Below are 26,289 nucleotides of genomic sequence, written 5' to 3' on the forward strand. Positions count from 1 at the left end.
TGCCCCAAAGCCCTTATACTTATTGTAGTAAAACAAGCATACCAATGCAACATATACCAATGTGACCTGTTTCTGAGTACACCTTTATGTTGGCCCCAATGGCATGGCTTCATTATCTAACATATCTAATATATAGCCCCAGATGATTAAGTATCCACTTCACCACGGGGGATACTTATCACCAGTGCAATTCAGCATTGCTCCGGTGCGGGGACAGTTGCTCCAAAAAGCAGCTGTCCCTGCAATCAGTAACACTGCTACTCTTCTGTAGCAGCATTACTTACTTGTTCCATTACCTGAGGTCACACATGCGTAAGGCTGCTGCTCAGTCAGTGAGGAGGCGACGGAGGGATCTACTCAGGAAGGAGCGGGGCTCTGACCACAAGCGCCATCTGAAGATGGCATGTGTTCTCGCAGGAAAACTCCAAAAACTTAACATTTTCGTAGTTTGCTGAATATCAGGTGGTCCTATCGAACCCCTGATGATGAATGGCTTGTTACTTTAAATATGCGGAAACTAGCATTTCTGCATGTGTAAGGGGCCATTAAGGGATGATGAATAGACCCCCCAGAGTTAATATAGTTTGGAACACAGAAGACAGCTTTGTGGGTGATTGGGCATTCCCAATATTAGTGCTGTCCCTGCCATTGCCAATGCATGGCATTTCTCAGTCACATGGGGTGGGGTAACATTAGCACCCACAATCATTTGAAAAAATTGTCTCCTATGGTATGGAGCAAAGTACGCCGACAGAAGTTTTCTTTACCACAACGTGTATGTCCCAGATAGCCAACTTAGGGGGTCATTCAGACCCGCTCGCGAGTGCAGGACGCTCGCAAGCGGGTCGATGGTGCCGAATTGCGCATGCTCACGACGGAGGGAGCTCCGTCGTACGCATGCGCGAGACCCGAATAAGGACGGCCAAGCCGTCGTTATGGGTCTTGCACCAAAGGGGGCGTGCTGTCGATGTTGATTGACAGCACGCCCCCTTTGGTGGGCGTGGCTGCCAGGCGGAGGCGTACCCATGGGAACGCCTACCGTCTGAGTCCGGCCCCACTGACATCAGTAGTGATGTCAGTGGGAGTGATTTTGGCTCTGATAGAGCCAAAATCACTCCAGGGCTTGCGGTCACCGAGACCCTACCGTATGGTCTCATCGCAAGCTCGATGGTCACGATGGTCTTGACCATCGCGACCATCATCATGGACACTCGCTATAGCTGTGGGTGGTAACCCACAGCTATGCGAGCGTCCATGAGGCTGCTCCAAGTTGAGGGAGGAGGGCCCTGATTCAGAGCGAGCGCTCTGGTCAGAGCGTCCGGCTCTGAATCAGGCCCTTAATCCCATACACCTAATATGCCCATGAGACAGTCTTATATGGCCCCCACGGTCGCTATATACATAAAATAATATAAAATGATAGCCCCAATCCATCAGCTGTGTTCTGTGCAGCCGCCTGGAACTCTTCCCTGTGAGATTGTAAATGCAGTCCGTGACAGCTGCTGCAGCCTCAGTGTCTCCATAGCCTTCCCCTCTGCCAATTTAACATGTCCACCATGACGGCATATTTTTATTCACAAAGTGGGAAAATGTGGACCTGTAAAAGATAGGATAATGGCAGGAGACTAGCCTAGCCTGAAAACAAACATAAAACAATGTGATGACTTGAGTTGTGTGATGAAGGACAGTCATCATTACACATTGGAACCTGGCAGAGCTAGGCCTACACACAAATTTTGGCTTCCCAATTTTATCTCAGACTTTGACTACACAATGAATGAATAAAACATAAAAATGTATCAGTTGTCAACCAAATTGTTCAGACACCCAAAACCAGTCTGGAATCAGTCATACAAAAAAAGGGAAATAAAGAAAAAAAATCAGTCAGTCCAAGTCACAAGTGATCGAGTCTAAAGAGTGTGGTCATGATGGACACAGGTCTGCGAATGACAAGATCTCAGTGATGGATGATTCATAAAAATGCCACCACCGTGGATTTGGGTCAGGATTTTCACGGACAGGATGTCAGAAACACAATAGCTTATGAGAGATGTGTCCATTGCCTACACCTAGTGAAGGCGGCCATATTGTGACTACACATATATCCATGAGAATGAGGCCTAGCAGTTCAGTATGAAATATTCTCTCAAGAAAATTAGCCAAGAAAGGCTTAATTGATGTTACTGGTTCCAAATGATATTTAGGGGTAAATTTACTAAAGTGAGAGTTTTTAGAAGTGAGTTTTAGAAGAGATGTTACCCATAGCAACCAATCAGATTCTAGCTATTATCTTCTAGAAGGTGCTAGTTAAATGTTAAGTAGAATCTGATTGATTGCTATGGGTAACATCTCTTTTAAAACTCACTACTAAAAACTCTCACTTTAGTAAATTTGCCCCTTATACTCCAATAGAAAAGTTCCATCATGAAATTCTGTTGAATTTCTGTTCATGAGCAGGATAGTATCTCTCCCCACTGGAGGGTACATTTGAAGCTGTAGCTGGAACCTTAGAACTGGCTTTTCTTAGCTTCCTTCCTGACAATTATATTGTAGTCAAAACCAAGAACTGGTGTCCAACTGTTGGTTATTTATAGGCAGGTTTATAAAATGTACCAGCCAAACACTATTTACTGACACTTCATCATCTAATACAGGAGCAAAAAATAAAATCACACACTTGAAAAAAAACAAAAAACTTAATCTTATATCTTTAAAAGCTGGATAGTTTATATAAAGGTGTAAGAACCATAGGGGTAAATTTACTAAAGTGAGAGTTTTTAGAAGTGGATATGTTGCCCATAGCAACCAATCATAATCTAGCTATTATATTCTAGAAGGTGCTAGTTAAATGTTGCGTAGAATCTGGGCAACATCTCCACTTCTAAAAACTCTCACTTTAGTAAATATACCCCATAGTGTAGCGGCCGTGTCTGGAAACAAAGAGGTGAAAGATAATATTTCTCTTTCTCTCTCTCACCTGAATGCCTTCCTAACAAATATTTAAAAAAAAAGATCAAAAAATGTTCCATGTCATAAGCAAAACTTCAAGCTAATAAACCCACAAAGTTTGTGGAATTTTACATTCTGTTCCATACCGAATCCAGAACTTGAAGCTATAACCAGTCTTCAGTGCCAAGTTGCCCTATTAACAGGAGAAAACTACAGTATGTGGCAGTACATGTCAAGGCGTTTTTGGTTAGGAGCATAACAGACCCAACATACATTGTTAACAACTGCCAGATCTGTCATTTTGGTTTGTGAGTACTGCAGGGAAATAACAGACCAGACATGGTGGGGGCTCATGGGTCTCTTATGACTATAGAGAAACGCATAGGAAGGATTAGAATTGCTCAGATACTGTACAGCCATATTTGCAATGCCAGAATCTATAGTCATAGTGTCATTGTCATAGTTCCGACTATGCATTCTTTCTGTGCATACCTTACATTTTTTTTACATACATTGCAATTACTAATAGGGAACTCTATAGAGATTCTATACAATAACTGTCCCGACTGCTTGCTGCACTGTATAGCTCCACAAAGTAGCAATGGAATTTGTTCCAACAATGCTCTAAGAATAATACGTATAAAGGAAAGGAGCTACTTATCCCACAGGGTGGAGATATTAAAGGCTTAAAAGGTACTTTCAATTATCATGTCCACTTGTCTAAGTGATCAAATGAACCTTAGCCTTGCTAGTGCAATAATCATGTTATTCAGTGGGGAGGTTACATGTGTGTTAGGCACACTAAGGCAGATTTCATCAAGGATCGTCATTTACAGTCCCGTATTATTAACCATGCGAAACAGATATGGTTTTACTTTACTAATTTGTATGATCTTCTAACACATGTGGGTGGTGTGGTCTCCCAAAATATTTTAGTTTTGTTTTTCTTCAGCAAAATTATGGACACCAGGTAATACAACAAGTTAATGTTCAAATTGATAAAAAAATTAAAAAGTGTTGACTTAGGGCCTGATTAAGCAAGGAACACAGGCCCTGATTCAGAGCCAGACGCTCTGACCAGAGCGCTCGCTCTGAATCAGGGCCCTCCTCCATTAAAATGGAGCGTCCTCCTGGATGCTCGTATAGCTGTGGGTCACCACCCACAGCATATACGAGCGTCCATCAAGATGGTCGCGATGGTCTTGACCATCGCGACCATCGGACTTGCGAGTGAAACCCTGTGGTCGGGTTTCTCAACCACAAGCCCTGGAGTGATTTTGGCTCTATCAGAGCCAAAATCACTCCCACTGACATCACTAGTGATGTCAGTGGGGCCGGCTTCAGACGGTAGGCGTTCCCATGGGAACGCCTCCGTCTGGCAGGCACGCCCCCGGCACGCCCACCAAAGGGGGCGTGCTGTAAATCAACATCGACAGCACGCCCCCTTTGGTGCGAGACCCGGAGCGATGGAAAGTCCTTCGCTCGCCGGGTCTCGCGCATGCGCACGACGGAGCTCCCTCCATCGTGCGCATGCGCAGTGGGGACCATCGACCCACTTGCGAGCGTACTGCCGCTCGCGAGTGGGTCTGAATGACCCCCACAGTTGCTAATAGGCACGCAATCGGCTGATTGTTGCGTACTGTGCATGCGTATGCATCACAGAGAGCGTGCACGAACTAGCCATTGGGATGGGGACTGAGATCGCAGTAGCTATGCAGACCCATCACAGAGTGATTGACAGGAAGTGCCGTTTGTTGGTAGCAACGGGGGGTTGGACGGCTGAACGCAGGCGTGCCAGTGCATTTGAACGCTGTTGCAGGGCCTTGAATAAATTATCCACTGCGATGCCCTACGCAGCCTGAGGCCTGATAGCGTGCGTGGAAGTTAGCAATTTAGGGCTAGTGCAAGTGTGCGTGAGGCTGCGATGGTACTCGATGTTTTCGCAGTCCTACTGAACATTACAGATGTGTGTAAGGTAAAGCGGGCGTCCTTATGTAGTTCTGCGGCGGCATAGCGATCACAATGGATTAGCATACTATCGCAGTTGAACTGCATGCGTAATCGCTATTGCATTCACAGTTGCGTTCCTTGCCGAATCAGGCCCTTATTTTTCTAATTTTTCACTAAAGACTCAACTTGTGTAGCACCTACTATGATGCTTTCATCCAAGGCTAGAAAACAGGATTTTGGTACTTACTGTTAAATCCCTTTCTCCGATTCCACAGGGCACACTGGAGTCTCACTACAGTGAGGTATAGATGTGGGATAACCGGGAGCTGGCACTTTAATAAATTTGAATAGTAGCTAGCTCCTCCCCCTCTATACCCCCCTACAGGTCAGTCTAAATAAACTGTGCCCGAGGAAGCTGGAAATAGAATAACAGAGGAGAAAATAACTAGAACATACCTAAACAACAAGAAAATATGCAAACAAATCAAGCAGACCTTGAAGAAAAAAATGACTGTCCAAACCTGGCAGAACAATAACAAATGCAGGTGGAACAGCGCCAGGTGGGTGTCCAGTGTCCCCTGTGGAATCGGAGAAAGGGATTTAACAGTAAGTACCAAAATCCTGTTTTCTCCTTCATCCACTAGGGGACACTGGAGTCTCAGTAAGGTGGGGACGTCCCAGAGCTCACATCCCGCATGGGAGAGCACTGAGAACACTGCAAAACAGCACGGCCATACTGTGAAGCAGAAGCCGCAAACGTGTCAAAACGGTAAAACTTAGTAAAAGTACAGTATGCCGGCCCGACCAAGTGGCCGCTCGACAAAGCTGGGTCAGGGAAACCCCGCAGGCAGCCGCCCACGAAGGACCCACCGAGCGTGTAGAATGCGCTGTGATTGAAGTAAGTTGCTTTGATGCAGCCAGATAGGCTTGTCTGTTTGTCAGACGAATCCATCTAGAAATAGTAGCCTTAGAAGCCGGCCAACCTGGCCGCGCCATATCATATCGAACAAACAGCGTATCTGACTTCTGGAGGGATGCTGTCCTATCACCATAAATCCGAAGAGCCCGGACAACATCTAGGGATCTGGAGGATCCCTAGGTGTAGTGATCTAGGGATTCCGCTAGAGGAACCAGATATTCCGCCGGAGCCCCGGTCTTAAGGCCCTCAGCGTGCTGCGTAGCCCATGTTTCCACCGCCTTGTTCACCCAACAGGTGACTAATGCGGGTGGAAGAGACACCCCTGCTACAGTGTACATTGACTTCAAAGTAGTTTCTAACTTCCTGTCAGAAGACTCATTTAAAGACACTGTACCTGGAACAGGGAGCACTGTCTTTTTAGACAGACATGACACTGAAGGGTCCACTGCTGGAGATGTTTTGCATAAATGCCTGCTTTCTGCAGGAAAGGGATAGTATGATAAAAGCTTCCTTGAAATCTGAAACCTTTTATCAGGGTGTTTCCACGCTGAGGTAAGGTTCTCGTCCAATTCCTCAGACACTGGAAAGGAGGCTGCCAGTCTCTGCTTTTTATTAAAGATAGACAGCCTAACCTCTACAGGATCCCGGTCCTCAACATGTAACACCTGGCGTATCGCTGCAATCAGCGCCTCTACTCCCTGATATACAGGCTCTGCCTCCTCTGGCACCTGTTCCTCTATAGGGTCCTGTACCTCCCCTTCCACCGTATCAGGCATGTTGTCCTCGTCCGGATCATTCCACATAAGAGGATTCAGTATAAGTCTCCTGATAGGGACACTAGAGGACGATGCCATGGGAGGAACCTGGGCTGGCATAACCCTTGTGAGCCCTTCTACAGACCTGGCAAAAGACCGCGCCCAGTCTGGCTCAGAGAAGACAGACCTCTGAGATCTTTCAGCCTCTCTCTCCCTGCGAGAAGCTTCCAGATCTGCAGACATTTGAGACATGACTGAAGTAATTTGATCAGTCCATGAATTTTGTGATGATGCTGCAGTCTGTGTTTCTGAAACACACTTCTCACACAACAGGGAACTGGATGATAGTCCCTGTGTAAACTTCTCTGCACAATTCTTACAGGAGAAAGTTTTTTGTGCAGCCTTAGACCCCTTAGATGACATTCTACCACTTCACTGTACACAGCACACAGAGAAAAGTGATACAGACAAACACACACACACACACACACACAGGCCCTGATTCAGAGCCGGACACTCTGACAGAGCGCTTGCTCTGAATGACCACCCACAGCTATAGCGAGCAGCCAAAATGATGGTCGCGATGGTCAAGACCATCACGACCCTCGGGCTTGCGACGAGACCCTGCGGTAGGATCTCGCTGCCGCAAGCCCAGGAGTGCTTTTGGCTCTATCAGAGCCAAAAGCACTCCCACTGACATCACTAGTGATGTCAGTGGGGCCGGACCCAGACGGTAGGTGTTCCCATGGGAACGCCTCCATCTGGGCAGCCACGCCCCCGGCACGCCCACCAAAGGGGGAGTGCTGTCAATCACCATCGACAGCACGCCCCCTTTGGTGCGAGACCCTTAACGACAGCTTGGCCATCGTTATTCGGGTCTCGCGCATGACGGAGTCGCCTCCGTCGTGCGCATGCGCACTTGGGCACCATCGACCCGCTTGTGAGTGCTCAACGCTCGCGAGCGGGTCTGAATCAGGCACACAGACTATTTCAAGAAGAGATAGGGAGATAGGGGCAAAGAGGGAGATTATGCTATCAACCCCGCCTAACCAGCTCTGCTTCAGAGACCAGTGCTATTAACACAATATAATGCTGTAATCACTGTGTAAACACAGTCCAACCTGATCTTCACAAGTCTATTCCCACTGTGCAGGCACAATCTGGGTAGACAGATCTTATTCTCTGCATGTGTCAGCAGCCTGTGTTTGTAAAATGGCCACCAGCCTCCTTCTGGAAGTGCTGGGGCTGCTGGAATGCAGAAGCTGAACTGTGTGTTAGGCTCCACCCCCTCCATTCTTGCTGCTTAGTGTTTTTAATGCCTGCCTGTCATTTCCTCCTGGTCAACCTGCTAATCAGAGTGCCAGGAGTCACTAACCTTCTGCTGCCAAATGCTTCCGGCGGCGGGCTAGCTAATGGGGGAGCGCGACAAGCGCAGCACGCAGCGCGTCTGGCTACCCCCCAGAGACAGTGGTCTCTGTAGCTGAAGACCCCCAGCGCGCGCTGCAAGCAGCGGCGATGAGGTCTCCTCGGCAGCTCCAACAAAGAAGACAGGCAGGGGCAGTGAGCTGCCTGTCTGATCCTCATGCTGATCGAGGATCCATTGATTTTTAGCAGAGAGCTCTTGTATGTGACCAGCTCCCTTGGCACAAAATTTAGACTGACCTGTAGGGGGGTATAGAGGGGGAGGAGCTAGCTACTATTCAAATTTATTAAAGTGCCAGCTCCCGGTTATCCCACATCTATACCCCACTGTACTGAGACTCCAGTGTCCCCTAGTGGATGAAGGAGAAATGTGTCCTCACTTACTGAGCATCCATATGCTGTAAAGGTCAAGACACCCGGCGCGACTGAGATGTGTAGTGTAGAGTATCTTTCTTTAAATTTTGCATCTTATTCGCATCACAGACTCAACAAAAAGACGCTCACGTGTACTAAACAAACCAGGCTGCGATTATAAGAGCACAAGAATTTACTTTACATATGTACAAAGTCGCAAATAATGCACAATGGAACCTGGTGTGAATTGGGCAAAGTTCTACCCCATTGGACCAGACAATGTAGTAATGAGGGATTGGCTCGGTGCAGTCTACCCCTTCTCCCAGATAGGCCACCTCAAATCCACTAGGATAGTGCAGTATTTCAAGTGGTTATTTTAATGTATGGGATTGATTTGGGCTCTATATAAAGAGCCCATGTTGCTGTATTCTGGGTGTACAATGTTGTACTTCTGAGTGTATCATCCTTAAGGCATTACGATATCAGCACCATCATCGTTTATTTGTAAAGCACCACAAATTCCATAGCTCATGACATATATGAAATGGGATGTAGTTATGAGACCGGCAGCTTCTCAATCCTGACACTACAATCCCGGCAGGGGATTTAACATAGGCGTTGAAATACTGACACCTATGTTAATCCCGACGCCGGGACCCCGACGGGACGCCGGACCGATCATCCAGCGCCGGAGGTAAGTAGCGATGTAGCCGGGGATGGGGGGGGGGTTAGGTTTAATGCCCCCCGTGGGCACTTGAGGTTAGCCCCCCCCCCGGGGAGGGTTAGGCTAGGGGAAGGGGGGTTTAGGCACTAGGTGGAGAGGTTAGGGACCCACTTGGGAGGGTTAGGTTTAGGATGCGGGGAAGGGGGGGTTAGGTATAGGCACCAACGGGGGGAGGTTAGGGTTAGGCACCCCTAAAGGGGGGTTGGGGGGGGAGGGTTAGATTACTTGCCTCCGCTGTCGGGATCTCCTCCGCGTCGGGCTAGCGCTGTCAGGATTTGGACCGGCTGCTACACAGCCGCCGGCATTTCAATCCCATTCCATATGAAATACATGAAAATAGTAAGAATAATACCAGCGAGGTGGGTTAAACTGAGCAGAATAATAAATGTATGGATGCAATTAACAGAACAAATCGCAAGGCATACAAAAATAAAATCAGCGTCCGACATGAAAAAGACATATGAGTAGACAGATCATGGACAGACATGAGATAGGATCATGCCCATGCAAGATTACACTGCAGATGAGTGGGAGAATAGAGACAGTAGGAAGAAGCGGGACATTTTATTTAGGGGTATAAAACAGTTAATGGGGCAGTGTGGAAATACATGGCTTGCAATAGGGGCTACTGCCATAAATCAGCTTATGGAAGGGTCAAAGCTGCAGGTCAGTGACCAAGCCAAAGGTCTGAGTAGGTGCAGGTCTGTGGAAATGTGTAGGCTGCAGGATGTGTAACAGACCTTGTGAAGACTACTTATGAACAATAAACATTATTACACTTACAAGATCCAGATCCTGCAAAATTCTAACTCTAATCCCTTTATTGGCTGTCCTATGTTGAACTCAGGGTTTTGAGTCAATGCTCTGCATGCTACCCTGCACTGCTGATACACAAAGTAAGGGGTCAGGAGCTGCCAGTAACAGTCGCCAGTAAAGTAGTACTGCAGTGTGGTTTGAATGGTCGACAGTTATGTCGACATGTCCAATCTGGTGACATACACCATGTCGACATTCATAATTTCTACGCGGATAATATGTCGACCATCATCCCTGGTGATCTAGTGGTGTTTTACCTACCCCCAGCGGCTCCAGCATCTTCTTCAGGGTCTCGGCAGTCACGTGTGCAGTAGTTCCGGTGCAGGCATCTGAGGAGCAACGTTCCAGTAAGTATTATTCCCTTATCCCTTACCCTAATCTCTAACCCTAACCCTCCCCTAATTGCCTAACCCTTACGTCCCCTCCTCCACAGCATAGCCCTAACCTCTCCCTAGCGCCTAATCCTCAAACCTTCCGGCCACGCCGCCTAACCCTTACCCTCGGCATCCTCAGAATGTCGACTTTTCACTTGGTGACATTTTGAGCATATCAACATGGTGCCTGTCGACATGTCATACTTGCCTACTCTCATGGGAGTTGCGGGAGGCTCTGCACCCCAAAGAGTAGGCAGCTCTCCTGCATCCCGCCCACTTCCTAGTTAAGTGGGCAGGATGGGGAGATTTTACGAGAAATTTGCGGGTCCGTAGGGAAGGGGCGGGGCTAAATGACCTGATTCACATCATTTAGCCCCGTCCCCTCCTCACGGACCCACAAATCACTGGGCTTTTCCTGCAAAGGGGAGGAGCCTAATAACGGCTATAGTCTGGTCCCGACCCTGAAGCTGATAGCAGCATCTCCTCTCCGGGCTGCCCCTGGACAGAATTCGTGAAAAGTCGGTAAGTATTCGACATGTAGACAATCTGATGGTTACTGTCGACCATCTACTTGCATACCGGTACTGCTACACAACAGCCAGATAGGGAGCCTGTGAATTCACTACAATTAGTGACAGGCTTCACTCGTGATTATTGTTTCAGCTCATAAAAAGGGAAGTCCTCACTCTACACTTTACATATTTGTATATACTGTGCCTTTACATATTTGTATATACTGTGCAAGTGCTCATTTAGAAACGCTTTCCAGTCAGAGTCCATTCACAATCATTTGCTTTTCCCCTATACATAAATACATGAAAAGTGCATTCAAATAAAGTAAAATAAGAACAAATAGTGCCAGACCCACCATTTGATGTGCGGTTTAAATGGCAGCACCACAAAGGACTGGTTTAAAATGACAGAACACAACCTATTTCTCATGCGTTGATAGGTACTACCATTATAATAGACATTGTGGGCCTGGTTCTGAGGTGGGAGGTGCGAGTATATGTGTAGCTCTGTATGAGTGAGGTGATAAATGTAAAAATTCAATAGAAAACAGATATGGAACATTTTTTGAGAGAGGATATCAGTGGAACATAACAGCAACAGCTGTGTCACTAGTGGGGAGCTGCTCTGCTGTTTTGATGTCACCCCCTCGGGTGGTATCAATGAGCAACGGTGCGCACTCATCCATAGTGTCCAGGAAGAGGCTAGGGGCTTCCCATCAGCTCCAGGAGCGCCGGATATGCCCCAGCATGTTAACAATGGGGACATAACACGGGGTCATGTCCCCAATATGTCAACCACCAAGTCCACAAGCGTGCCCGTGCATCAGGCACGCGCGAGGAGTCCGCAGTGCCGCAATGGGTGACACCAACCCTAGTGAGGCCACTGGAACATTATAACAATTGGCATTAACTCGCTGATTAGCCTCAGGATTTAATTTAGGTCTGGTTATGGGATCATGAGTAATCAAGGAAAATATCTCCCAGTGGTTGAACTCAATGTTTGGTGAAATATTAGGTTGTCCATCACATCTCCCAACATTTACACATACAAAATCTAGCCAAAATATGCCCCACCCCTGATCCGCCTAAACTCCTAAGATCCTAAGAACGCCTAAGATCCGCCTGATCTGCCCAAATCCGAACAATCCAATCAGAAATGCCCACTTTGGGTCAAAACTCTGAATTTAATTCCAGACTGTCTGCCAAAATCAGGACAAAGGAGGTATGGTCTAAGGCACAGGTTCTCAAGGACCCTCAGGACCCCAAACAGTACATGTTTTCCAGGTCTCCTCACAGAAACACAAGTGAAATAATTACCTCCATCTGTTGATCTTTTAAAACATGTCAGTTAGTAATGAATACACCTGTGGACCTGCTAGGTGACCTGCAAAACATGACCTCTGTGGGGTCCTGAGGACCGAGTTTGAGAAACACTGGTCTAAGGTAAGCCCTGAAAGGAACCTATGACAAGATCAAGCAGGTTTAAAGGATGGGCCACCTGATACTAGTATTACTGGATCTAGATACTGAGAAGGTTATGCCTATCAAGTGATTATGCAAACAGCTTGACTACCTGAGTAGGAATGAATGCCATCCGTATCCCAATTCAGACTTCCATAATGTTGCCAGCTATGCCAAAGCATTTGCAGTCTATAATGAGGAGACTGATGAGACAGATACAGGCATTCAAAAACTAGCATATTATCCGTTCTATGATTATTCCTGCATCTGATATCCATGCAAGATAGCATAAAACCATATTATAGTGAGATATTAGAATAATCTACTGAGCCAAAGGATCCACTTTTATGTTCGCATTGCATTAATGTAACTATTGATATATACATTTGAATGTATATATCTGTTTTTGTTTTTTATAAAACAGCTACATAATGGGGTAAAGCTGGGTACACACTGAACAGATATATATCTGCAGATGATGGTCGTTCACTCACACTGAACGACCATCATGTGTCTCTGGCCGCGGATCCCACTGGCCAGGGGGGCGTGTTCCGCCACCCTCCCCGCGGCCTCTGCTGCAAGTGTAGACCGCCCGTGCACACTGCCCAATGGACAGCAGTGTTCTCCCCAGAATTTTTTTCCAGCCAGGCGGCATCAAGAAGTAGCCGGGTGGGGGCCTTCACTATTATGCTTGCGCCGGGAAAAGGGGTATCTCCTTTACCATTCCAGCCCAACAGGTCTCAGGCTACTCCCTCACAGGCTCTCAGTCAAAAGTGCCCATTATGCAGTGCCCCCTGTATTTGTGCCCTTTATACAGAGCCCCCTGTAGTTTTCCCCTTTATACATTGCCCCCTATAGTTTTCCCCTTTATACAATGACCCCTGTAGTTTTCCCCTTTATGCATTACCCCCTGTAGTTTTGCTTTGTCCTTATGCTTTGCCCCCAGGCTGAAGTAATGTCCCCAGACTGGTCCCTTATGTAGTGCCCCAGTCTTAAATAGTGCCCATAGACTGGCCCCTTATGCAGTGCCCCAGGCTTAAATAGTGGGCCTGATTCTGACCCGCTCGCAAGCGCTATGCGCTCGCAAGCGGGTCAATGGTTGTACATTGCGCACGCGCATGCGCAAGCCCCGTAGCGAGTGAGAAATTCAGTCGCTCCGGGGCTCGCTACAAACAGGGCGGCTATCTATGTTGATCAACAGCTCGCCCCGTTTTGTAGTCGACGTGGGGGGGTGGCTAGACAAACGGAGTCAGTAGTGAGCTTCTGGCTCCATTAGAGCCGGAAGCTCACTGGGGCTTGTGGCAGACGAGACCCTACCACAAGGGTCTCGTAGCAAGCCCGATGGTCGCGACCATCACCTGGCCGCTCGCAAGAGCTGTGGGTGGTCACTCACAGCTTAGCGAGCGGCCAGGAGGCCGGGTTTTTTAAAAAAAAGCGTCCGCCCTGATTCAGAGTGAGCGCTCGCTTTTTGTGAGCGTCTCTGAATCAGGCCCAGTGTCTCTTATGCAGTGCCCCCAGGCTGGTCCCTTATGCAGTGCCCCCAGGCTTAAATAGTGTCCCTTATGCAGTGCCCCCAGGCTGGTCCCTTATGCAGTGCCCCCAGGCTTAAATAGTGTCCCTTATGGGTGTTTTAGAACTGTTGCTGGGGAAGGGCTAACACTTGGACCCTTTGCAAAACAGGCGTCTGGCAATTGAGGATGGAATGGATCTCTGTGAAACAGGTGACTGCCAAATGAGGGTGTTTGGTTCCAGTCCAGTACATCTCTCACTGATAACAATTTTAAGAATATCGGTTCAGCCTATAAAATGACTGCAAAAAGAGAATATTTCTCAGCACCAGAATGAAAATCCTCATAAATATAGCCAAGTCTGCAATTTTACCAAGATAGCATTTTGCAATTACTGTTGACATATAATAACCTTAAGTCTGCAACAGGGAAAAAGGATGGGGAAGGTTATTCACATTTGACCCATTCATATCAGGCTCATTATAGTGGAGACTAGAGATGCCACATTTGTTAGTGGAATCAGCTGTTAAAACCTTGATCTAGATGTGACCTCTCCAAGTCTCTACCTTAAGGGCAATACTGTAATAGAGACGCTGTCTAGACCGGTATCTGTCAATACCACAACTCAACATGTACAAATTACTATAAATATATTGACAAGGACTTCCTGCTACACACAGATTACAAACCATATTTATCCCAATGGTCAAAGTGCAAGGCAGAGTACAATGACAGATAAGGTCTACTTAGCCATATAATGTATACACAGGAGATTATTACTACACTGCAGTAGATGTATGTTACATGTATGTTACATTGTCTGCACACAAATCAAAAGCAAGACAACTTTAAAAAAAACACATATTTCCGTAGATAAAATAAATCCCTAACAGATGGGACAATATAAAGCAAAATAATACCCAGCCTAGAAGATAACTTAATTTATCTACGATATACACAATCACACTGAGCACTGTGTATACAAGCAGCCATAACTTGCTCTAATATAGATAAAAGTAGCTATCTCGAGACTCCATGTAAAGCCTGCAATCACATTGTAGAATATTAATTGGGATTCACATACAATCAGTCCATCCCCCTTTACTACTGAATTTAGTATCCCAATTAATATCTGGGCAGTAAAAATAACCTTATTGTTACATTAATGTTACTTATTGTTACTACCTTTTCTATTATATTAATAACCAACTTTCTGTGCACTATAATATACTCTGGGCCATGGAACTAATCCCAATCAGCACTGTTTCCTGTCACTTTAACCAAATGTCCCTGTGTATGGTCTCTGCTCTAGTAGGCAGCAACTAGGGGGGGGGGCTGGAGGTGCACGTGCACCAGGTGCGCCGCTGTACCCGGTGCCAGTGACCTCCAGCCCGGCATCCGGTGCCAGTGACCTCCAAGCCGGATGTCCGCTGGTAATATTTATTACCAGCGGGCGCCCGGCTCCTTCTCTGCAGCGACGCGGTGTAACCGGAGCCGGAGGCTGGAGTTCTTTCCCGAACTCCAGCTTCCGGCTCTCCCCACGGGCACTATGGGAGAGACGTCATGACGTTTCCCCCATAGTTCCGAGGAGTAGCCGGCGGACCGGACGCGCCGCTGGATGCAGGAGCAGGGTTCAAGGTAAGTATTTTTTTTTAATAAGCTGCACTACAGGGGCATTATTATGGGGCATGGGCATTACCATGGGGGAATGGGCAATAATGGGCATTACTAATGGGGCATGAGCACTACAGGGGCATTACTATTGGGGCATGGGCACTACAGAGGCATTACCACAGGGGCATTACTGTGGGGGCATGAGCACTACAGGGGCATTACTGTAAGGGCACTACATGGATATTACTATGGGGTATGGGGTCTACAGGGGCATTACTATGAGAGCATGGGCACTACAGGGGCATTACTCCTTGATTTGAACTCACAAACTGGGATGCTCACAGAAGCTCTGAGTTGCTCCAACACTACAATGAAATAGTTTGCTTGCACATTTAAAGCTCTGATTCTAATCTGTACGCAATGGCGATATTCATGTAGTTGAGCGATTTTTTTGCAATTGCGCATGCTTGAAGATTTCGGAAAACTCCAGCAGCGCATGCATTACACAGAGTGCATGTAAAAAAAGTGATACTGCGATTGGGTCAGACTGTATCAGAAATGTGTCAGATAAAGTGATGGGCTTTCTTGGGCGGTGACTGGGAGGCGGCTAGTAGTGCATGTAAAAATGGTCCACTCAGTGGAAAATGCTATGGGAGGCACTGGCGAGCGTGTCAATGCAAGTGGCTACCTTTACAGATGCACAGTGCAGGCATAGGAGGCCATGGTCAGACGGAGGGGGCTGGTGCAAGTTTCAATGTTGCCTCTGAAATTGGCACAATGCAACAATTGGTATTACAACATGCACGGACGCTAAGGACTGGGCTTCTCAGTCCTTGCACAATCAGCAGATCAGAATAACACCAGTGAAGGCATTTGTAGGGGCATTTGCATAAACTTGCAGTCAGGCAACTGCCAATAGACGCTACTGCGTGCAGTTTAGCAGGCGACTTAGACTCAGACCCTTCAGCTGGCTACACATGGTCGAGTCATGCTACTCAGTCCAGGAGTTGAGCGTCATAATTACATTAGGTCACATACAAGTGTTCAAATCAGATGCTATCAGCCCTTTCAACTCATCATCTGAATCACTCCATCGCAGCCTGTTCGTGCCTAGTAACATGACTCAAAGTTCAAGTAGTTCAAAACCAGGTATCGCAGTTGTTTCCACCCAACACACAATAAGATATCTCTCCAATGTCTGAAACAGACTGCAACCAACCGGGCAGCACAGTTGGTGTAATGGTTAGCATTACTGCCTCATAGCACTGAAGCCTTGGGTTCAATCCCTGTGCTTGTGTGAGTTTCCACCCACAATTCAAATATATTCTGGTAGACTAATTGGTTTCTGACACAAAAATTACCCTAGTGTGTATGTGTGTGCATGTACATGTGGTAGGGACTATAGATTGAAAGCTCTACTGGGACAGGGACTGATGTGAATTGCTAAATATTCTCTTTAAAGTGCTGCACGATATATGTGCACTATATAAATTACTGTTTATAAATAAAGAGCAAGCTAAGGACGGTCTACTACTAGACATATATAAGAGCAAAGTTTGCAAGTATATATGTTCGGAAAAGCCCGTAACTGCATTTTGTTGCACTTGCTTTTTCTCTACCTGTATTATCTTTTTTATTCTTGTGGTCACTGATATACAGTATATGTCTGGGGGCTGGCCCTGTACTGGATCCTCATTGGTAATAGCTGCATTAAATAGCAATTCTTAGCACTAGTACAGAACTGGTTATAGCATTTACCTATGCTTCAGTGTTCCTGCTCAGTCTGTATCCTAACCTCAGCTTAATAGCCTTTCTGTGCTTTGTCTGCTACCTGGACCGACTACTAGCTTGTCACCACTATTCTACCTTCTCTGTCTCCCAGACTACCTCCTGCTTCTAAGCCCAATTTGCATGTGGTCACTAGTCTGCTTTTCCTATTGCTTGCTGCATACTACCATTCTACCTATATTATAATTTCCACCTATTTTACTTGCTTCATTAGTGACTTTGCGCTATGCTGAAAACAATGTTACTGGTTACATTTGGGTACCACATCATGCATGCAACTCATACTGTTGGATAGTCTAAGCTGTGGCCTGGCATTCCCTGCAATCCAGTATTGCACAGTGAATGCTGAATCCATTGGTGCAACATCCTGAAGCTTACCAGTACTAACTTGGATCTATCTCCTGTGAAACTGCCCTACATAAATCACATCTTCGAGTCCGGGGGACAACCAAGTACAGGGTAAACCTATAGGCGTCAATCCTACTTGCCGAGACTTGGCTCGCGGTGTGAGTAAGCGCGACTATATACCACCCTCACTGTACTTCTGGGCTCTCGATTTCAGTTTGCAGCCTCTTAGGGCTACGTACACAAATCAGGCCGTGAGGAGGGCAAGTTGCAGTGCCGTTGCCGGTGTTTCCAATCCAATGCATTGCCCTAATAGGGTTGACCCCATAGTGTTCTATGATAAAGGGGTTTCCTTAATATGTTCTGTTAATATATCTTGTGCATGAGTTTCATAACATTATATATGTAAATGATTTAATAGTAGCTAATAATGCTTACCTTTTAATTAGATACACTATAATTATATTTACTGATTAAAAACAGTCAGTAAAAATTATCAAACTCATCATACATACTTACTAGGCAATATGTCTCTTTGACACTAGTTCTTTGAATTGCAAGTAAACTCCACTCACTTCCTGAAAACTTCCACAATAGTCCTTTCATTTAAACAAACATTTAAAACGGCTACCGAAGTTGTTGATATAACATTTAAATGACTTAAAAAAAAAAAAAAAAAAAGACTTGCTTGCAAAATTAACCGTTTGCTGCAAAGGCGTGGAAGTAGTATCAGGTCATTTACAATAAACCAGGGGAATTGCTGGCAAACTGCTGGCTGCATTCTGATGAACATTAGTTCAGCCAATAACAGACACACATTCTCCGCATTTATTACTACAGGCAGCTGTTAAGTAGCAAAATGTTATACTTTTAAGACAACTTAATTTTCACTTCAGTTTTATACAAATCATTTCACCTAAAGGAGCCTATTTAGCAAGCAAAAGTGTTACTTAAATCATGAGGAAACTATAGTTTCTACATGTGTTAGGTAAAACAGTTATGTAGGAAAGGCTTAACGGAGAAGATAATGCAATAATCTTCTCCGGTAATGCCTGACTCTACATCATTGTTTTGTAGAAAGCAAACCATTGCTCTCTACAACACTTAGGGGTAAATTTACTAAAGTGAGAGTTTTTAGAAGTGGAGATGTTGCCCATAGCAACCAATCAGATACTAGTTATCTTCTAGAAGGTGCTAGTTAATGTTAAGTAGAATCTGATTGGTTGCTATGGGCAACATCTCCATTTCTAAAATCTCTCACTTTAGTAAAATTTACCCCTTAATGTTTTCTGCTATGTAGCAAACACAAAAGCATTGAGCCATCTAAATGTGGTGATATCTGTAGAAAATCCCTCTCACTGGTGTAAACTGCAGGGACAGATGGATATTTTCCCATCAGTCCCTCTAGGTGGCTCCAACTCCTCCCACTCTCCTCCCCTTAGTTGGCAGGGTACCCAGTGTCAATTACATAGTATGTAGTGCTCATTGGTGCTGTATTTTTACAAGGCTTTCTTTGGATACAAAAAAAAATAATATACAGTATATATAATGTGACACAGTCAGGGTAGGGGTCCCTCTCCTGGGGTAGATGGACTCCCTCTTTACACACACAGCAGCCGTAGAAACAGGATACAAGTCTGGGGTTCTCGGACAAAATGGTCGGCGCCAGTCTTTATCGTGCCAAATGAAAACATAAACAAAACATAAACATAAGTCCTAGCCCGGCTGGGCACTAGCTACACAGCAGATTCCCTCACTATAATAATGGTAGGGCCTATTGCCCTCACCATAAACAAAACACGTGCACAGTACTTACAAGGAAAGTAACCAAGTGTCTCTGAACAGGCTAGTCTGCCTGCTCTCCCAGGTGTGAGACCTTCAGCCACAAACAAACCAAGCTTATATTAGCCATTTCCAGCTGCAAGCCCTAATGAGCCTGTTACAAGGCTGAAAGGCCCAAAACCTGGAGTGGCCTGTGGATGGAGCCCTCCCTCTCCTCACATCCACACCCCAGGACCCAAACTGGCTTTTCTCTAAAGCCGACATTTCTAGTCTGTTTTTCCCAAACAGACTTCTCCTGGGGGTTTCAGAACACATATGACAGGAACCTAGGACATATATATAAGCCATTCCACACTTCTCCAGTGCTTCTATCACAATATATATATATATATATATAAAATGTGTATTTATGCGCACAACATTGATTCCCTCTACTTACTTCCTGCTTTGCTATGCAGAGCTGCTGTGTGTGCTCCCCCCAACTCCCCCCCCTCACCGCGGGATACTGCGGACCGCGGGTGGGACAGTCCCAGAAAAACTGGACTGTCCCAATGAATGCGGGACAAATGGGAGGTATGTAATAAGACCAAGCAAAAAACTAAATGCACAATGATATAGCTACTGTAACTATAGAAAGGCAGTGCCTAATTATCAGAGTGAATATCAAAAGTACGGTTTCCTTTAAAAGTATAATACTCCACCTAATACATGATACTATTTTCACTGAGAAATATCGATAAAATAAATCCTTGATAGCTTGTCACCTAATAGGCACTTCTTAAATCTATTTATGATAGTGTTTAATGACCTTATATGTTAGGAATTGTTCCCCACATAAGTGCGTTCAGACGTAGCAAAACGGTCACAGAAGTATGCAGTGGGCGCCTTTTTACTAAAGATGCCCGCTGTGGTTTTTGCGTAATTTCGCACCGCCACTGCATACAAAGACGCAACGGCTGTGCCTTTAGCGTCCATCTCGGAATCAGCCCTGCAACCCGTTTCATTGTTCATCCATTGTTGTGTACTTTGTTTTCATTCATTTCTTTATGTCTTCCTGATTACCAAAACAAAATGTGCTTTTAATCTTATTTTCCCAAGGTTTTATGTGTCTTCACCTGAAAACACCAAGCATATGGCTGCGAACGAGCCCTTAACGTGCACCTGAAAGAGATCACATTTACACTGCTCATATACTGCGAAAAGAGGAAAGGAGGAACAGCCACCCAGCTGTGAGCACCACACATACACACACACACACACACACACACACACACAGCAGTGTTTCCGCTCACCCTGGATCTCATAGCTGCACTTCCTCCTGCACAACAAAAATAATAAATAAAATCTTTCCTTAGCTCCTTTCCTACACGGTACCAGACCTGCTCATTAACCCCTTCCTAGCTCGTGTCGCTTTAGCATTATGCTCTCTGCACTGAAAGGGCTTGCTAAACAAGATATGCAATGCAATACACACACACCCACACACACACATAATTGGAGCAGGTATTCCCTGCAGTGTCAAATAAAAAGTTACTCTTGTGGCACAAGCAGGTTACACTGGGCTAACATCTATACACACACACACACTTTCCCATATGGATTATGGGGAGGCATGCTGAGCACATGGTCTGACAATACGGTCCACCCGTGCTTATTTATATTACATCTTTGAAACCAATCTATGCAAATTGTTTGTCCGTTTTCCATATGGGCATGTGTACAGATCTATATGGTTAAATATTAACTCCTCAAAATGGATGTGTCAGTGTATCTGCATCCGTGTGCTTTTAGAGACAGAACAATACAATTCTAATAAAGTATTCAATGTTTGCATCTCTGGATCATTTTCAGCATGTAATATATTGTTAACCTGGCCCAGTGCTCGCCTTTAAGTCAGTGATGGGCAACAGGTGGCCCTAGAGCCAAGTATGGTCCTTTACCTTTCACGTGCAACTCCAGCTGCTACGATGTCATATTTGTTATATCTTGTAACACTTGTGTCAAACTCTTGCTGATATGTTATTACAAATAGTTGTCGCTGAAATGTATTGATTTAACTTATTACTGAGATTAAGGGTAGTGTGCGGCCCTTTGGAAGGTTAGTGAGCCGCGGCACGTGAAGTGTATCAGGTTGCCTATCACTGATCTAGTTGAATGTATGAAAGGTGAGGTCTGGCCAGTCTACAGAACATGGGTGCACACCCACACATATACGCACACATTCTCCCCTTAATGTGCAAATATCCTGACGCCTAAACATGTCATATACACGCTATATATTTCTGCTCTAAACTCCCACACAAAACACACCTGGCAACTGGTCTTGTAAGGTGATCCTGTACATCAGTCTCTTCTGCGTCTGGAAGCTTCTCATTAGCCAAAGCTGCATTTTCCAGAGATTAGCATGCACAAAAACCACCGACCATCTTCTGCAAACTCCAATGTGTTGTATTCCAGCGATAAGCCACCAAAGCGAGAAATATTACTGTGCACAAGGTCTCGCAGTACGGGGAAAAGAAAATAAGTAAGCAGTCAGGAAATCAGTCAGTCAGAAGTGCCGCCAAAATGAGAGCTCTTTCTAAAGAAAGGCCCTCCCTTGTACGATCTGCCAATCAAGCATGGGTCACGAGGCTGTTTGCACAGACTGAATAGAGTTCCTATTGACACAGCTTATATCTGCAGCATACTATCCTCAGCAAAGCTTTCAAGAACATATCAAATTACACAGACTCTCTCTTTCTGCATTTAGGGACAGCCATAAAATACAATGTTTCCCAGAATACATTTTTATGCTGTCATGAAATAAATCTCCACAAGTGACCTGTGTTTATACAGTGCACACATGACTGATATGCACATAGGTCTTCACTGTAAAGCAAAGAGTAGCAGAATTCTAAGCATTATTTGCTATATTATTTATAACCAAACACAGCAGAGGTGCACCATGCAACTGCAACACAGAAAAAATAAATGTCATTCACTCTAAAGGCCACATACCCACTGGCATTTTTTTTTAATGCTGAAAAGTGGAACGCCACACAAGTGATAATGTCTATGGCTATGGTAATACAAAGAACAATTATTTCACATTCAAATAGTGAGAGTGCCTATATATTGCAAGGCTGGTGTTAAACTGCCAATTGGACACTAAGGGGTATATTTATCAAAGTTTGATTTTACTTTAGTTTTGAAGTTCAATTTAGCTCAAACCGAATCAAATCGAAAGTAGAAATCCCTCTTCAAATCCCTCATTTACTAAAATTCGATTTTAGAAGCATTTTCTAAATCGAATTCGATTTGGTTTGGAACAGTGATTTGCAGTTCGATTTGGCATGTTCATGTACAAATCGAACTGCAAATCCCACTTCAAAACGAACTGCAAATCCCCGACTGAATAGAACTTTCACGCTTTCTCTTTCAGCATGAGCAGTTAGTTTTCACACAGATACATGCATACATCAGTGAGATGCATGCATGTATCATACTGTAACAAGCTTAGAAACATTTACAAAAAAATAAATGATGTGGGGTTTCCCCCCTAAAACAGAACTAGCCCTGTACCTTTCATAGCCAGTCCAGTTTGTCTAAGTACAGGGGAAAAATTGCGTAGGGTTCCCCCTGTACTTAACTCAACCAGCACTGGGCTCTGATCCTGTCCTGGAATTACAGGGGAAAAACTTGCGTGTGGTCCCCCTGTAATCTCCAGAACCAGCACTCTTTCTAGCGGGGGGGCTGATGCCACAGCCAGGGGAGTCCTACCACCCCCGGGCCCCCCAGCCGCAGAATCAGCCCTGACCGCTAGTCAGCCCAGGCCAGGGATCCCTGGGACGTGTTCCTGAGTCCATTACAGTGGATGCTGCTCCCAGTTTCTGCGCTGTCGCAGTTTAGCAAATCCCCTTTACTATGCTTATTAAGTCCAAGTCTGGATCCAGTCCGGTTCAGCTCATGTACAGATCTGGCCGATTTCAGCCCAAGTCACCTGAAGTAGCCAGGGTCTTCAAGCATCGCACATTTGTCCTTCTCTCTGAACCCAGGCCGAATTCACAAATACCTCCGAGCGTGACAGTCTGCACTGGCCTCAAGGATTCGGCTAGTGGACAGAGGTTAGGACCGGATCTCCTTCAGGGCATCGCTAATCAGTTGGAAGGATTGGAGGTGTCCCAAAGACAGTTAGTTCAGTTGCTAGAGCTATTTACACGTCAAGATACTATGCAATCCAACCTCCTTCTGGACCATCTGCGTCTCGGCCTGTGTCCCCACCTTTGGCTATGACCGCAGCTCAAATCCACAGGTCTATACCGAATAAATTTGATGGCAATCTTCTAATTGGGATTCCTCCCCACTCTGAATATTCATCTAAAGGGACTCTGCCTTCTCCATCTCCATATACCTCTTCAAAGCATGTTAATCCCTATCTACAAGGGCTTTCCATGGAGGAATTTCTTAGTAACAACACTAAGATCACTACCTCCTCTGGGAATTCTAGAACTGACAGTATACAGAATCCTGACCAATGAAATATTCTTCATCAAAAGTTGATACAGTTACAAGGACTTTTGACCAGTATACTTTGTGATAACTGAAATCCTCAGGAATGCTACAGATTCAGTTAGACTTGCTTCGTCATACCCAGTGACCAAAACATTTTCTGGGTTAGGCTTCTTCAGAACCAAGATTTCATCTCCCTTGCTGAGAAAAGATAGACACCAGAGTTACCCGCGCCCCAAGCTCTCTGAGGCTGAACGCCAGCAGTGCAAGGAATTATATCACTGTCTCTACTGTGGGAATTCAGACCACTGCAATAAAGACTGTTCCCTTCGCAAATCAAGCAGTGATAACAAGTGTCAGTGTCACAGTGTCCGTGCCTTCATTTCTTCCCATCAGCCATCTGCAGTTCCAGTTTCCTCAGCCCTGGGCAAGGGGGTAATGTCTGCCATGCAAAAGAAGCTTCAAGTTTATGATTGGGGCCCCATAACAAGATGTTCCTACTCTAGATTTGGGAATTAAGGAAGAATGTCCAAACTTCTCATAGGCAGAGAGACACTTACTTGCCCGTCTCAGAAGAGGCATCTAATTTGCCTACCCCAGGAGGGGTCTCCTCTGCCTGTTCTGGTCCCAGCCCGGAATCTGCCTGTTCCGGTCCCAGTAAAGTACTTCTGCTTGTTCCGGTCCCAGTAAAGGAATTCTGCCTGTTCTGGTCCCAGTAAAGGATTCTGCCTGTCCGGTCCCAGTAAAAGACTTTTGCCTGTTCCTGTCTTAGTAAAAGACTTCTGCCTGTTCCTGTCCTAGTAAAAGACTTCTGCCTGCTTGTCCCAGTAAAGGACTCCAGTCTGTAGCCCCAGGAGGGGCGTCTGTTTCACTAGCTTTGGAAAAGAAATCTGATGCTTTGACCCCATGTGGGTTATCCGATGTTCTAACTCTAGAAGAGGCATCCGAGCCTCTAGCTCCAGGAGGAAAATTTGATCTGCCAACCCCAGGAGGGGTGAGTTCTCGTCCCCAGCAGGGATACGCAGTACCAAGACTCCAGGTGGGATACATAGTGCCATGGAGGCAGTCATGGACTACTGTCATCCACTTCCTGAGAGTGCCACCATGTTGAATACCAGCATTGTTCAGGTCCAAGAAGTGCCATCTAAACATTTGGATTCTGCCTGTTCCAGTTCTAGCCAGATTCTGTTTCCTTCGGTTTCAGCCGATTCAAGTTCCTCCGGACCCAATCCGGTTCTATTCGTATGTCCAGTTCATCCTCCTTCAGTTACTACTGATTCAAGTTCATCTGGACTCCATCCGGTTCCATCCATCAATCCGAGGTCATCTCTGGTTCTAACCGATCCAAGAAACTCTGATTTCAAGTTTGTGCAATCCCATTCGGTTCCTACCAATTCAAGCATCTTGTTGCCCAATTCGTTTCCAGCCAGTGGTCAGAATAGCTCAGAAAGGGCCTTAGTCTTCAACTTCCGGAGAAAATTCTAACCTGCTAACCCCAGACGGGGTCTCCCCAGCCTCAGGAGGGGCTTTCTGTACCACAGATTTAGATATAGGCTCCTGTCAATCACCTCCTGAGAATATAATCCTATTGGATGACAGTCTGAATACCAATTCTTCAACTGTCTTTGGATTCCCACCCATTCTGGTTTCAGCCAGATTCCGCCTCCTTCAGTTCCCACTGGTTTAAGTATTCTTAGACTCAATTCAGCTCCACCAATCTGTTCAGGGGATTCTTCAGTTGCTGCCGACTCCAGTTCCTCTGGACCCTATACAGGTGGTTTGTGTAAAGGACACCAGTCAGTTCCAGTCATTACATCTTCTCACCAATCTGAGGTTCCACAAGTCAATTCCACTCCTACTCTTGAGCGTGCAGCACAAGCTTCAATCTTCCAGAACTCATCTGTAGCTCCAGGGCCCGTTTACTTTGATGGAGATTTGACACAATATCATTCATTAGTTAATCAATACCTTACCATCATGGAGTCTCCTACCAACATTGTTAAATACCCTTTCTTATCCTTCACAGGTGAAGCTTTAGAATGCGCTAATCCTCTCATAAGGGTCAATTTACTAAAGTGAGAGTTTTTAGAAGTGAGTTTTAGAAGAGATGTTGCCCATAGCAACCAATCAGATTCTGCTTAACATTTAATTAGCACCTTTTAGAAGATAATAGCTAGAATCTGATTGGTTGCTATGGGTAACATCTCTTCTAAAACTCACTTCTAAAAATTCTCTTTTTAGTAAATTTACCCCATAGAGTCTAATGATCCTATCCTCCAGAATCTAGTTACTTTCAGTGATGCCGTAATAAAAAAAATTTAGTTCAAAGACTTTGAAATCAAATTCTTCTAAAAACACCTTCTCTAAGAAAGTTTCCAGTTCTGTGCTTTCATCCAAGCATTCTATAAGTTCTACCAAGAATCCATCTATTGCCCAGTCCTTCACTGCTCTGAAGTCTGAGCAAAATCAAGCTTTAAAGGGCCAGCGTGCTGACTTCCAAGCCTTCAAAAAAAGCAGCACTACAGAAT

The 26,289-nt window shown here is 45.5% G+C and overlaps 1 protein-coding gene across 6 annotated transcripts in view; it reads right to left on the reverse strand.

The window, feature by feature from the left end:
* Positions 1-26,289, reverse strand: part of MBNL3 (muscleblind like splicing regulator 3) — a 163,489-nt gene that overhangs the window by 114,207 nt on the left and 22,993 nt on the right. For 5 of the 6 annotated variants that reach the window (XM_088465742.1, XM_088465743.1, XM_088465744.1 and 2 more), the window contains exon 1: positions 21,584-21,632. The exons of the other annotated variant lie outside the window; for it this stretch is intronic. The gene's annotated coding sequence lies outside the window, so the exon portion shown is untranslated. Of the gene's footprint in view, positions 1-21,583; positions 21,633-26,289 lie in introns of those variants that run through there. 6 annotated transcript variants of the gene reach the window in all.

Source organism: Taudactylus pleione, unplaced genomic scaffold (genome assembly GCF_031769625.1).
Source record: "Taudactylus pleione unplaced genomic scaffold, aTauple2 ptg000064l, whole genome shotgun sequence".
In the NCBI taxonomy this organism is placed as follows: domain Eukaryota; kingdom Metazoa; phylum Chordata; class Amphibia; order Anura; family Myobatrachidae; genus Taudactylus; species Taudactylus pleione.